Source organism: Orycteropus afer, unplaced genomic scaffold (genome assembly GCF_000298275.1).
Source record: "Orycteropus afer afer isolate SDZICR_OR568_19922 unplaced genomic scaffold, OryAfe1.0 scaffold00612, whole genome shotgun sequence".
In the NCBI taxonomy this organism is placed as follows: Eukaryota; Metazoa; Chordata; class Mammalia; order Tubulidentata; family Orycteropodidae; genus Orycteropus; species Orycteropus afer.
In genome coordinates this window covers 210,551-221,551 of record NW_006922199.1, presented here as the reverse complement: position 1 = coordinate 221,551, position 11,001 = coordinate 210,551, and the positions used below count along the sequence as shown (strand labels likewise).

The following is an 11,001-nucleotide window of genomic DNA, read 5'->3' as shown; positions in this document are numbered from 1 at the left end:
TTTTGTTTGGCTGGAAACCACAGGTGTGGGTTCAATTCCAGACCTGAAGGGCAGCTAGGGGCCATAGTCTCAGTGGTTCTGCCAGGCTCTTTCGGACCAGCAAACCTTGTCTCCCCCCGCAACCTTTTTTTTTTTCTCCAAATGATTTTGAGTGTTGTTCCACATTGTTCTCCCTCTCTATCAAGGATCTCCTACATAAATCCCCTTCCAAGTGAATGACAGTGGTAGCTGGACACCATCTAGTTCTTCTGGTCTCATAGTCATATAGGCTGCAGATCGGATGGTGTACCAGTTGCCAGGACTAATTGTTTCCATGAATTTTTGGTTTTCTTCATTCGTCTTTGCAGAGAAACCCATCATTGCATCTAGATGGCAGCTTGCTAGCTTTTAAGAAGATCCTAGTCACTACTCACCAAAGTAGGAGGTAGAACAATGTTTTGTGTAGTATGTTATGCCAATTGAGCTTGATGTCCCCTGCAACAATAGTCCCGAGCCCACAGGTTCAACTACTCAGTCCCTCTGCGTAGCTAGCTGTGACTAAGAAGTGACTACAACCTTGCCCCTTGTCAGCTCTACAAGGAATTCTCACCTGGGAATTCTGATCATTCACATAAACTTATAGGACCATTGTCTGCCAACCCTATACATGTTCTTGGATACACTCTCCACTTCATAGACATACCTCCTAGTTCAGCCTGTCCCCCCATCTATCCACCCATATACACATGCTTACCTTCACTGTCAATGCAGTACTGTATATGCAAAAGGGTTCATCTTTGTTGTCTGTACCTCCCATGTACCTCTCTGTCTTTCTCTTCTCAAAGCCATCATATTGGTCACTCACATTTGGTACATTGCCCTTCTTTTCACCCAAATCAATACTTATCTCTATCTATCTAACAGTGTTCCTTCCTCTCCCCTCCCACCCCTGGTAAACAACAAAGAAAATTTCCTTCCACAGATAAACCTTTCCTTGACTTTTACAATAACAGACTAATACAATATTTGTCCTTTTGTGATTGACTTATTTCACTCAGCATAATGTGCTCCAAGTTGATCCACGTTATGCGGTGTTTTACAGATTCTAATTATTCTTTAGTGTTGCATAGTATTCCATTGTGTGTATGTACCATAGTTTGGTTATCCATTCCTCAGTTGATGGACACTTAGGTTGTTTCCATCTTTTGGCTATTGTAAATAGTGCTGCGATGAACATGGGTGTGCATATGTCTGTTCTTGTCATGGCTTTCACTTCTTTAAGATATATACCTAGTAATGGAATGGCTGGGTCAAATGGTATCTCTAGTTCCAACTTTTGAAGGAATCACCATACTGCTTTCCACAATGGTTATACCATTTTACAGTTCCACGACCAGTGTATGAGAGTACCAATCTCTCCACAACCTCACCAGCATTTGTTATTTTCTGTCATGTTGAACTTTGCTACTATTGCTGGAGCACGATGATATCTCACGGTTGTTTCGATTTGCATCTCTTTAGTAGCTAATGATCGTGAGCATTTCTTCATATGTTTGTTGGCCCCTTGAATATCCTCCTTGGTGAAGTGTCTATTCACATCTTCTGCCCATTTTTGAGTTGGATTGTTTGTCTTTTTGTTATTGAGGTGTTAGAGTTTTCTGTAAATTCTAAAGATAAGTCCCCTGTCAGATATATCATTACCAAATATTTTTTCCCAATCTGTAGGTTCTCTTTTGACTCTTTTGGAGAAGTCTTTGGAAGCACATAGAAATTTAATTTTTAGAAGGTCCCTGGTTTCTCTTCTGTTGTTTGTGCACTTTGGATTATGCTTGATAGTCTATTTATTATGCCATATATTAGGGCCCTTAAATTTGCCCCTAGATTTTCCTTGAGGAACTATATAGTTTTAGGTTTCACATTTAAGTCTTTGATCCATCTGGAGTTCGTTTTTGTGTATGGTGTGAAGTACAGGTCTTGTTTCATTTTTTTGGAAATGGATCTCCAGTTTTGTCAGCACCATTTATGTAACAAACATTCTCTTCCTCATTTAATGGATTTTGGCCCTTTGTCAAAGATTAGCTGACCATAGGTTGATGGATGTATTTCTGTGCTCTCAATTCTATTCCATTGTTCTGTCATTAAACCAATACCAGGCAGTTTTGACTACTGTGGCTGTATAGTAGGTTTTGAGATCTGGCAGTGTTCTTGGAGTTCATTCTGGTTTGGAGGGCAAATTGTAAGAAAATCAACTTAGCTGTGTACAAAATATTGGAGCTGATGGTGGCAATGAAAGAAAGTATGCTGAGGAGGTAGTGATGATTGTTGTTGTTGTTGTTATGTGCCGTCGAGTTGGCCCCGACTCATAGCGACCCCTCCTTGGGTTTCCGAGGCAGTATCACTACGGAAGTAGGATTGCCCAACCTTCCTTCCGAGGAGTGGCTGGTGGGTTTGAACCGCCAGCCCTCTGGATAGCAGTCAAGTGCTTTTAGCCACTATGCTACCAGAGCTAGGGAGGGTATTATATTTATTTATTACTATTATTTTAATTTAATTTTTTCAGTATTGTATCCTGTGTGGGAGGGTACTCAGTTGCATGGATCATCTATTATTCTTTGCAATCAGTCTTGTGAGCTGAGTATATTTGGAGGCTATTTAGTCTAGAAACATTGCTTGTTCATGGGTGACTTACTACACTGTGTGCATTAGAGAAAGGGTAGTAGCAGCCTCCTTTAGATCTGACATTACTTGTTTAAAGTCAGGCACAGGCCTAGGTTTTTGTCCAGAGGTTATAACAGACTCACCTGGGAACCTCACCCAGACTAAGCAGGTAGAATATCCAAGGGAAGGGCTTGAGCCTGCATGTTCTTATTTAATTAATAGTAAAATAATAATTTAGGGAGATAAGCTGATTATATCTACAACAAAGAAACTAGAAACCAATTTAAACAGCAGGGAGAATAAAGAAGTAGATTAAATATTGACTAAGAAAGGAAATGAATACTGTGAATAAGGAAACAGATGGAGCTGTGGACTGTCGACTGGCCTGATGGCATAGCCATTTTGAGTATGCAAGAGGTGTTTGGATGAAGGCAGCAACCTGATAATTGGCTTTGCATGCTAAGGACTGCATTGGCACCCACACTGGTAGCTGGCTACCAGAAAGCAGCCATATGCACATGACCTAACCACATGTGCACCTCCTGCAGCTCCAACCACTGGGTGAAGGCCACCACCTGGTTCTGTAGTATCTGATCAATAAACCAAAAAAACAAACTCACTGTCCTGGAGTTGGATTTGACTCATAGCAACCCCTCCTTGGGTTTCCAATCAACCACTATGGAAGTATATTGCCCAGTCTCCCATCTGATCACAGACAGTGGCTAATCCTAGCCAAATGCACCCTTGACTGGTTTACGCGAACAGAGATTTGTGAACACATTCTCATCTGTCACACCCACCAAGAAACAAGTGGTAAATGCCTAAGTGCTGCCTGACTAGTGAATAGAGTAACACACTAGCCCTATTCACTCAGGTATATCAAAATAAAGCAAACAAAAAACAAAAACACCCTTGTCAAATCACACAAACATAAAATCACCAGGTAAATACAAATAACAGCCTCACAATGTCTCAGATACAACTGACAGTCAGTTCACACAAAGAAACAGCATAAAGTAGTACAAAAAGGGATGCAATACAGAGCCAGAAAACTTCCCTGAGGAAGAAATGGCATGAGAACTATGTACAAGGATTCAAAAGAATTTTATTTAGGTACCTTCAAAGGTTGAGAAACAGATCAAGGAAAACACTGATAAAATTAAGGAAAACAGATAAAACTTCTACAAGAGCTCAGTAAAACAATGCAAGAATAAATAGACAAAAAAATTAGAAACCATACATAAACAAGTAGAAATCTGGAAGATTAATGCTAAGATTTCTAAAATAGATAACACATTGAAAGGGCAAAGGAGTAAAACTGAACCAATGGAAGACCGAATTAGAGTAAAAATAAATCGCTCAATACTACTTTGTTAAGGGAACAATCAGAAAGAAGAACAACAACAAAATTAAGAAAACATAAGATTTATATGGGACAACATCAAGAGGAATAACTTACATGTGACCCAGTCCAGACCAGGAAGAGAAAACCACAGAGAAAATTGTTGAAGGTTTGTTGGAAGAGAACTTCTGTAGTATGGTGAAAGACGAGAAGATAAGCATTCAAGAAGTTCAACACCCTGGAACTCAAAAAATCACCAAGACATATCATAATCAAACTTTCCAAAGACAAAGAAAGAATCCTGAAAGCTCAGAGGGGAAAAACTGTTACCTACAAAGGACAACAAGTAAGACTCAGCTCTGATTTCTTGACATGCAAGAAGGCAATGGATGCCGTAAAATTCTGAAAGAAATAAATTGCCAACTGTATACTCAGCAGAATTCCATCTCAAATATATTGGAGAAAGTAGAACATTTCCAGATAACCAGATATTAAGGGATTAGTAAAAGCTAGAGCAACCATATGAGAGATGCTAAAAGAAGTCCTTTGGACAGAAAACCAACAATAGCATACAACAGCATTAACACATGGTACACAGAAACCAACCCAGGTTTGTTGCTGTTGTTAGCTGCCATTGAGTCGTCTCCAACTCATAGTGACCCTGTACACAACAGAATGAAACTGCCCAGTCCTGTGCCAGCCTCACAGTTCTTGCTTTACCTGCGTGCATTGTTGCAGCCACTTTGTCAATTTATCTTGTTGAGGGCTTTCCCCTTATTCGCTGACCCTCCAGTTTACCAAGCATGATATCATTCTCCAGGGAATCTTTCCTTCTGACAACGTGACCTAAGCAGATGATAGGAAGTTTGGACATTCTTGCTTCCAAGGAGCATTCCAGCTACACTTCCTCCAGAACACATATTTGAAAACCTACACAAAAGGGACAGATTTCTGGAAACACAATACTTACTAAACAAACATAGACTGAGGTAGAAAATTTTAACAGACCTATAACTAAAGTAGAGCTGACACTAGTTCTCAAAATATTCCAGAATATAGAAAAAGGAAAAAAATATTTCTGAATTCATTTTATGAAGCAAGCATATCCCTGAAACTAAAGCCAGGCAAAGACACCATTAAAAAAAAAAAGAATATAGACCATATTTCTTTTGAACATAGATGCAGAAATTCTCAACAAAATCCTAACCAATAGACTCTAGCATATTGAAAAAAAATTAAGAAACATTATGACCAAGTAGAATTTATACCAGGTGTGCAGGGATGGTTCAGCATTAGAAAAACAATGTAATTCACCATACAAGTAAAACAGGAAAAAAACCACAGATTGTATCAGTCAACGCAGAAAAGGCATTTGACAAATCTAATGCCCATTCCTGATAGAAATGGTGAACAAAATAGGAATAGAAGGGAAATTTCTCAACATAATTAAGAGCATATACACAAAACCAATGACCAACACTATTCTCCATGGAGAGAGACTGAAAGCATTCACTTCATGAATGGGTACCAGGCAAGAATGTCTTTTATCACCATTCTTATTAAATACTGTAAGAGAGACTCTTCTTAGGTGCAATAAGGCAAGAAAGGGAAATAAAAGGCATCCAAATTGGCAAAGAAGAAATCAAACTATCTTTATTTGCAGATAATGTGATCTTATACATAGAAAATCCCAGAGACTGAGAAAATTACTGGAACTAATTGATAGTTTCAGCAGAGTGTCAGGGTACAAGATCAACATACAGAAATCATTTATTCCTTTACACTAACAAAGAGAACTCTGTAAAGAGAATCAGGAAAGCAATACCATTTATAGTAACCACGCAAAATGTGAAGTACTTAGGAATAAATCCAACCAGAGATACAAAACACCTATACAGAGGAAACTACAAAACACCATTAGAAAAAACCCAAAGAGACCTACATAAATGGAAGAATATTCCATGCTCATGGATAGAAAGACTTAATGCTGTGAAAACATCAATAATACTCAAAGTGCTCTACACATATATGATGCAGTCTTGATCCAGATTCCATCATCTTTCCTTAAAGAGATGGGAAAACTTATCACCAATTTTATATATAAAGGAAAGAGACCCTCAGTAAAGCACTACTCAGAAGAACAAAGTAGGAGACCTTATAGTCCCCAATCTCAGAACCTACTATACAGTCACAGTAGTTAAAACAGCTTGCTACTATAGTAAAATGACAGGCACATAGGCAAGAAGTACAGAATTGAGAACCTAGAAGTAAACCCATCTACCTAAGTACAGCTGATCCTTGACAGAGGGCTGAAACCCATTAACTGGGAAGAAATAGTCTCTTTTAACAAATAGTGCTGGGAAAATTGGATATCCATTTGCAGAAAAATGAAATAGGATCCATAACTCTCACCACATATGGAAACTAAAGGTGGATCAAAGACCAAGATGTAAAACCTAAAGCCATAAAGATCATCAAAGAGAAAAGTAGGCACAATCTTAGGGGGTCTACTACATGGTATAGGAGCTCTGGTAGCATACTGCCTGAGGCACTTGACTGCTAACCAGAAGGCTGGCGGTTCAAACCCACCAGCCACTCCTCGGAAGGAAGGTTGGGCAATCTACTTCCTCAGTGATACTGCCTTGGAGATCCAAGGAGGGGTAGCTATGAGTCGGGTCTGACTCGACGGCACATAACCATAATAACAACACTACATGGCATAAACACACTATCAAACATAAGTAAGAATGTACAAACAGCAGAAGGAAAACTAGATAACTAGGACCTTCTAAAAATTAAACACCTAATGTACATTGAAAGATTTCAACAAAAGTTAAAAAAAAAAAAAAAAAAAAAACATCTACAGACTGGGAAAACAGTTTTTATCAATGACATATTGGACAAGGGACTAATCTCGCGAATTTATGGACAATTTCAACACCTCAACAAGTAAAAGACAGTCAATTGAAAAATGGTCAGAGGACACAGACATTTTCCCAAAGAAGACACTCAGGCGACTAGCAAGTACGTGAAGAAACACTTGCATTTATTAGCCATTACAGAGCTGTAAATCAGAACAATGCATATCATCTCACCCCAGCATTAATAGAAAAGTTAAAAAAAAAAAAAAAAAAAAACACTGGCAAGGGTGTGGAGAGAAAGAAACACTTATGCACTTTGTAAAATGGTACAAGGTTTTTTACAAGTTCACTTGTAAAATGGTACAAGTGCTGTGGACAGCCATATGCTTCCTTTTTGTTGTTGTTAGGTGCTGTCCAGTAATCTGTGACTCATTGTGACGCTATGTACAACAGAACAAAACACTGCTAGGTCCTGTGCCAGCCTCACAATCCCTGCTATACCTGAGTCCATCATTGTAGTCACTATGTCAATCCATCTTGTTGAGGGCCTTCCTCTTTTTCGTTGACTCTCCGCTTTACCAAGCATGATTATCCTTCTCCAGGGGATAGTCCCTGCTGACAGCATGACCAAAGTAAGTGAGATGAAGTTTGGCTATTCTCGCTGTGGTAGTTCAGTTTGTGTGTCAGCTTGGCTGGGGCTGGTTGAGTGGTTGGCAGCTGGATGTAGTATTCCCCAAGATGAGATTGGTAATCAGCTACATGGTGGAATCTACTGGGAAGAGCTGAGTAGCTGTCTTTGGGTAGGTGGTCTGCTTCCCGTATATAAGAAGCAACTTTGGGAATGGTCTCTAGCTTATGGCACACTTGGACCCTGCATATAGTCATGTTGTCATTCAGTAGCCTGCCATGCTCTGCTGACCTTGGGACTTACAATGGACTTAATGGCCTGCCATGTGGTTTGGTAACATCAGGACTGTGCCTTTTTACTTGTCAACCTTGGGCTTGGCAGCTTCAGCAGCTAGCAGCTGTCTGAAGAAAAGCCTCTAGCTTCAGTGGGCCGGAAGCTAGAGGCAGAGCTGAAGCCCAAGGCTGAGGGGCTTTCACCCAGCCCCTGTTGTTGTTGTTATGTGCCATCAAGTCAAATCAGACTCATAGCGACTCCTCCTTGGGTTTCCGAGGCAGTATCACTATGGAAGTAGATTGCCCTATCTTCCTTCTGAGGAGTGGCTGGTGGATTTGAACCGCCAGCCTTCTGGTTAGCAATCAAGTGCCTTAGGCACTATGCTACCAGAGCTCCCACCCAGCCCCTAGAGCCTGGCATTTTGAACTTGGACTTAAAGTCTCCAAACGGAGTAAGAGGATAAACTCCTCTTTGTTAAGGCCACCCCATTTGTGGTATATATTCTTGTCAGAGTGGCACTAGGTAACCAGAACAGAATATGGTACTGAGAGAGTGGGGTGCTGCTCTGACAGATACCTAAAATGTAGAAACAGGAGTGGAGTGCGTCCCTGACCCAAGACCCTGGCAGAGAGACACTGGCATGCGGCATGAGAGATGGCAGGATCAGACCCCAGAGACCAGCATGAGAGATAATGGCAGAGAGACCAGCATGAAAGACAGCCATAGCAGAGCCCAGAGACTGGCATTAAACAGCAACAGGCTTACCAGCCCACAGAGGAAAAGGCTGGGTGCCATTGGATAGGTGGCTTCCTGGTGGAGTGGGTTGCCTTTGGGCATTAATTGGTAGAAGAGACCGGCATAAAATGGAGTAGCAGGTTGGTGGGCCCACAGAGCAAGAAAGCTAATTGTCCTTTGGGCAGAAGGATTTCCAACGGAGTGTGTTGCCCTCGGGCATTAATCGGCAGAAGCGGAGAGACTAAGGAAACGGGAAGCAGAGCTGCCTCAACCTGAAAGGGTAGGACCATGGCCTTTGGGGGTGGGACCACCATAGCCCCCTAGGTTTCAAAGAGCCAGACCTTCACCGTCTTGGTTCTGGAGTGTGGGGCCAGTGGAATGGAGCCATAGCTGCTGCCCAAGAGTCGGGGGCGGGGGGAGGTCTGCCATGCCCAAGAGGTAGAGGAACGAGGCTCACCAGGCCAAGGGGGTGAGGTCGCCACTTAGAGGAACTAGGGGACTGGGGCTACCCAGTGAGAGTTCAAAAAGCAACTTTGGGAATGGTCTCTAGCTTATGGCACGCTTGGACCCTGCAAGTAGTTGTGTCCTTGTTCAGCAGCCTGCTATGCTCTGCTGACCTTGGAACTTAAAATGGACTTAAATTAATGGCCTGCCATATGGTTTGTTAACATCAGGACTGTGCCTTTTTACTTGGCAACCTTGGGCTTGGCAGCCTCAGCAGCCAGCAGCTGTCTGAGTGAAGAAAAGCCTCTAGCTTCACTGGGCCGGGAGCTGGAGGCAGAGCTGAAGCCCAAGGCTGAGGAGCTTTCACCCAGCCCCTAGAGCCAGGCATTTTATACTTGGACTTAACAGTCTCTGAACTGTAAAAGGATAAAGTTTGTTAAGGCAGTCCCATTTGTGGTATATATATTCTTGTCATAGTGGCACGAGGTAACCAGAACACTCGCTTCCAAGGAACATTCAGGCTGCACTTCTTCTCAGGACAGACTTGTTAGTTCTTCTAGCAGTCCATGGAACTCTCAGTATTCTTCGCCAACACCACAACTCAAAAACATCAACTCTTCTTTGGTCTTCTTTATTAATTGTCTAACACTCACATGCATAAGAGGTGATTGAAAATACCATGGCTTGGGTTAGGTGCAACTTAGTCTTCAGGGAGACATCTTTGTTCTTCATCACTTGAAAGATGTCTTTTGCAACACATTTGCCCAATGCAGTACATCGTCTGATGTCTTGATTCCTGCTTCCATTGGTGTTGATTGTAGAACCAAGTAGTATGAAGTCTGACAACTTCAATCTTTTCTCCATTTATTGTGATACTGCTTATTGGTCCATTTGTGAGGATTTTTGTTTTCTTTATATTGAGGTGTAATCTATACTGCTGTAGTCTTTAATCTTCATCAGTAAGTGCTTCAAGTCATCCTCACTTTCAGCAAGCAAAATTGTGTCATCTGCGTATTGCAGCTTGTTAATGAGTTTTCCTCTAATCCTGAAGCAATGTTCTTCTTCGTATGATCCAGCTTCTTGGATTATTTGCTCAGCATACAAATTGAGTAAGTATGGTGAAAGGTGCAATGCTTACATACTCCCTGATTGATTTTAAACCATTCAGTATCCCCTTGTTTTGTTTGAACGACAGCCTCCTGGTCTATGTGCAGGTTCCTCATGAGTACAATTAAATGTTCTGGAATTCCCATTCTTCCCAATGTTATCTGTAAATTGTCATGATCCATACAGTTAAATGCTTTTGCATTGTCAACAAAACATAAGTAAACATCTTTCTGATATTCTCTGCTTTGAGTCAAGACCCATCTGACATCAGCAGTAATATTCCTCCTTCCACGTCCTCCTCTGAATCCAGCTTGCATTTCTGGAAGTTCTCTGTCAGTATACTGCTACATTCATTTTTGAATTATCCTCAGTAAGATTTTACTTGCATGTGATGTTAATGGTTTTGTTTGATAATTTCTACATTCTGTGGGGTCACTATTCTTTGGAATGGGTACAAATATGGATCTTTTCCAGTCAGCCAGCCATGTACCTATCTTCCAAATCTCTTGGGATAGTCGAATGAGTACCTCCAGCGTGGCATCCGTTTGTTGAAACATCTCAATGGGTATTCTTTCAATTCCTGGAGCCTTATTTTTCACCAATTCCTTCAGTGGAGCCTCGACTTCTTCCTTGGAAGAAGAGACCATCTGCTTCTCAAAGAATTGACCAGTGAAAACCTTATGAATAGCAGTGAAACACTGTCTGATATGCTTCCTTAACATGCTGGAAATAGAAGTACCATATAATCCAACAATCTCCACTACTAGGTATATATTGTAGAAAAATGAGGGCTGTGATACAAGCAGATACATGTAAACCCATGCACAATATGCACAATAGCAAAGAGATGGAAACAACCTAAGTGTCCATCAGTGGATGAATGGATAAATGAACTATGGTATTTATACACAGTGGAATACTGAGTAGCATTGAAGGGAGTGTTCAATCTATGAAACATCTTTTTTTTTTTTTTT

The 11,001-nt window shown here is 41.0% G+C and overlaps 1 protein-coding gene across 1 annotated transcript in view; it reads left to right on the top strand.

Moving 5' to 3' along the window:
• The window catches only part of ERCC3 (ERCC excision repair 3, TFIIH core complex helicase subunit), a 218,454-nt gene that overhangs the window by 4,106 nt on the left and 203,347 nt on the right, over positions 1-11,001 (top strand). The gene's annotated exons all lie outside the window — the stretch shown is intronic.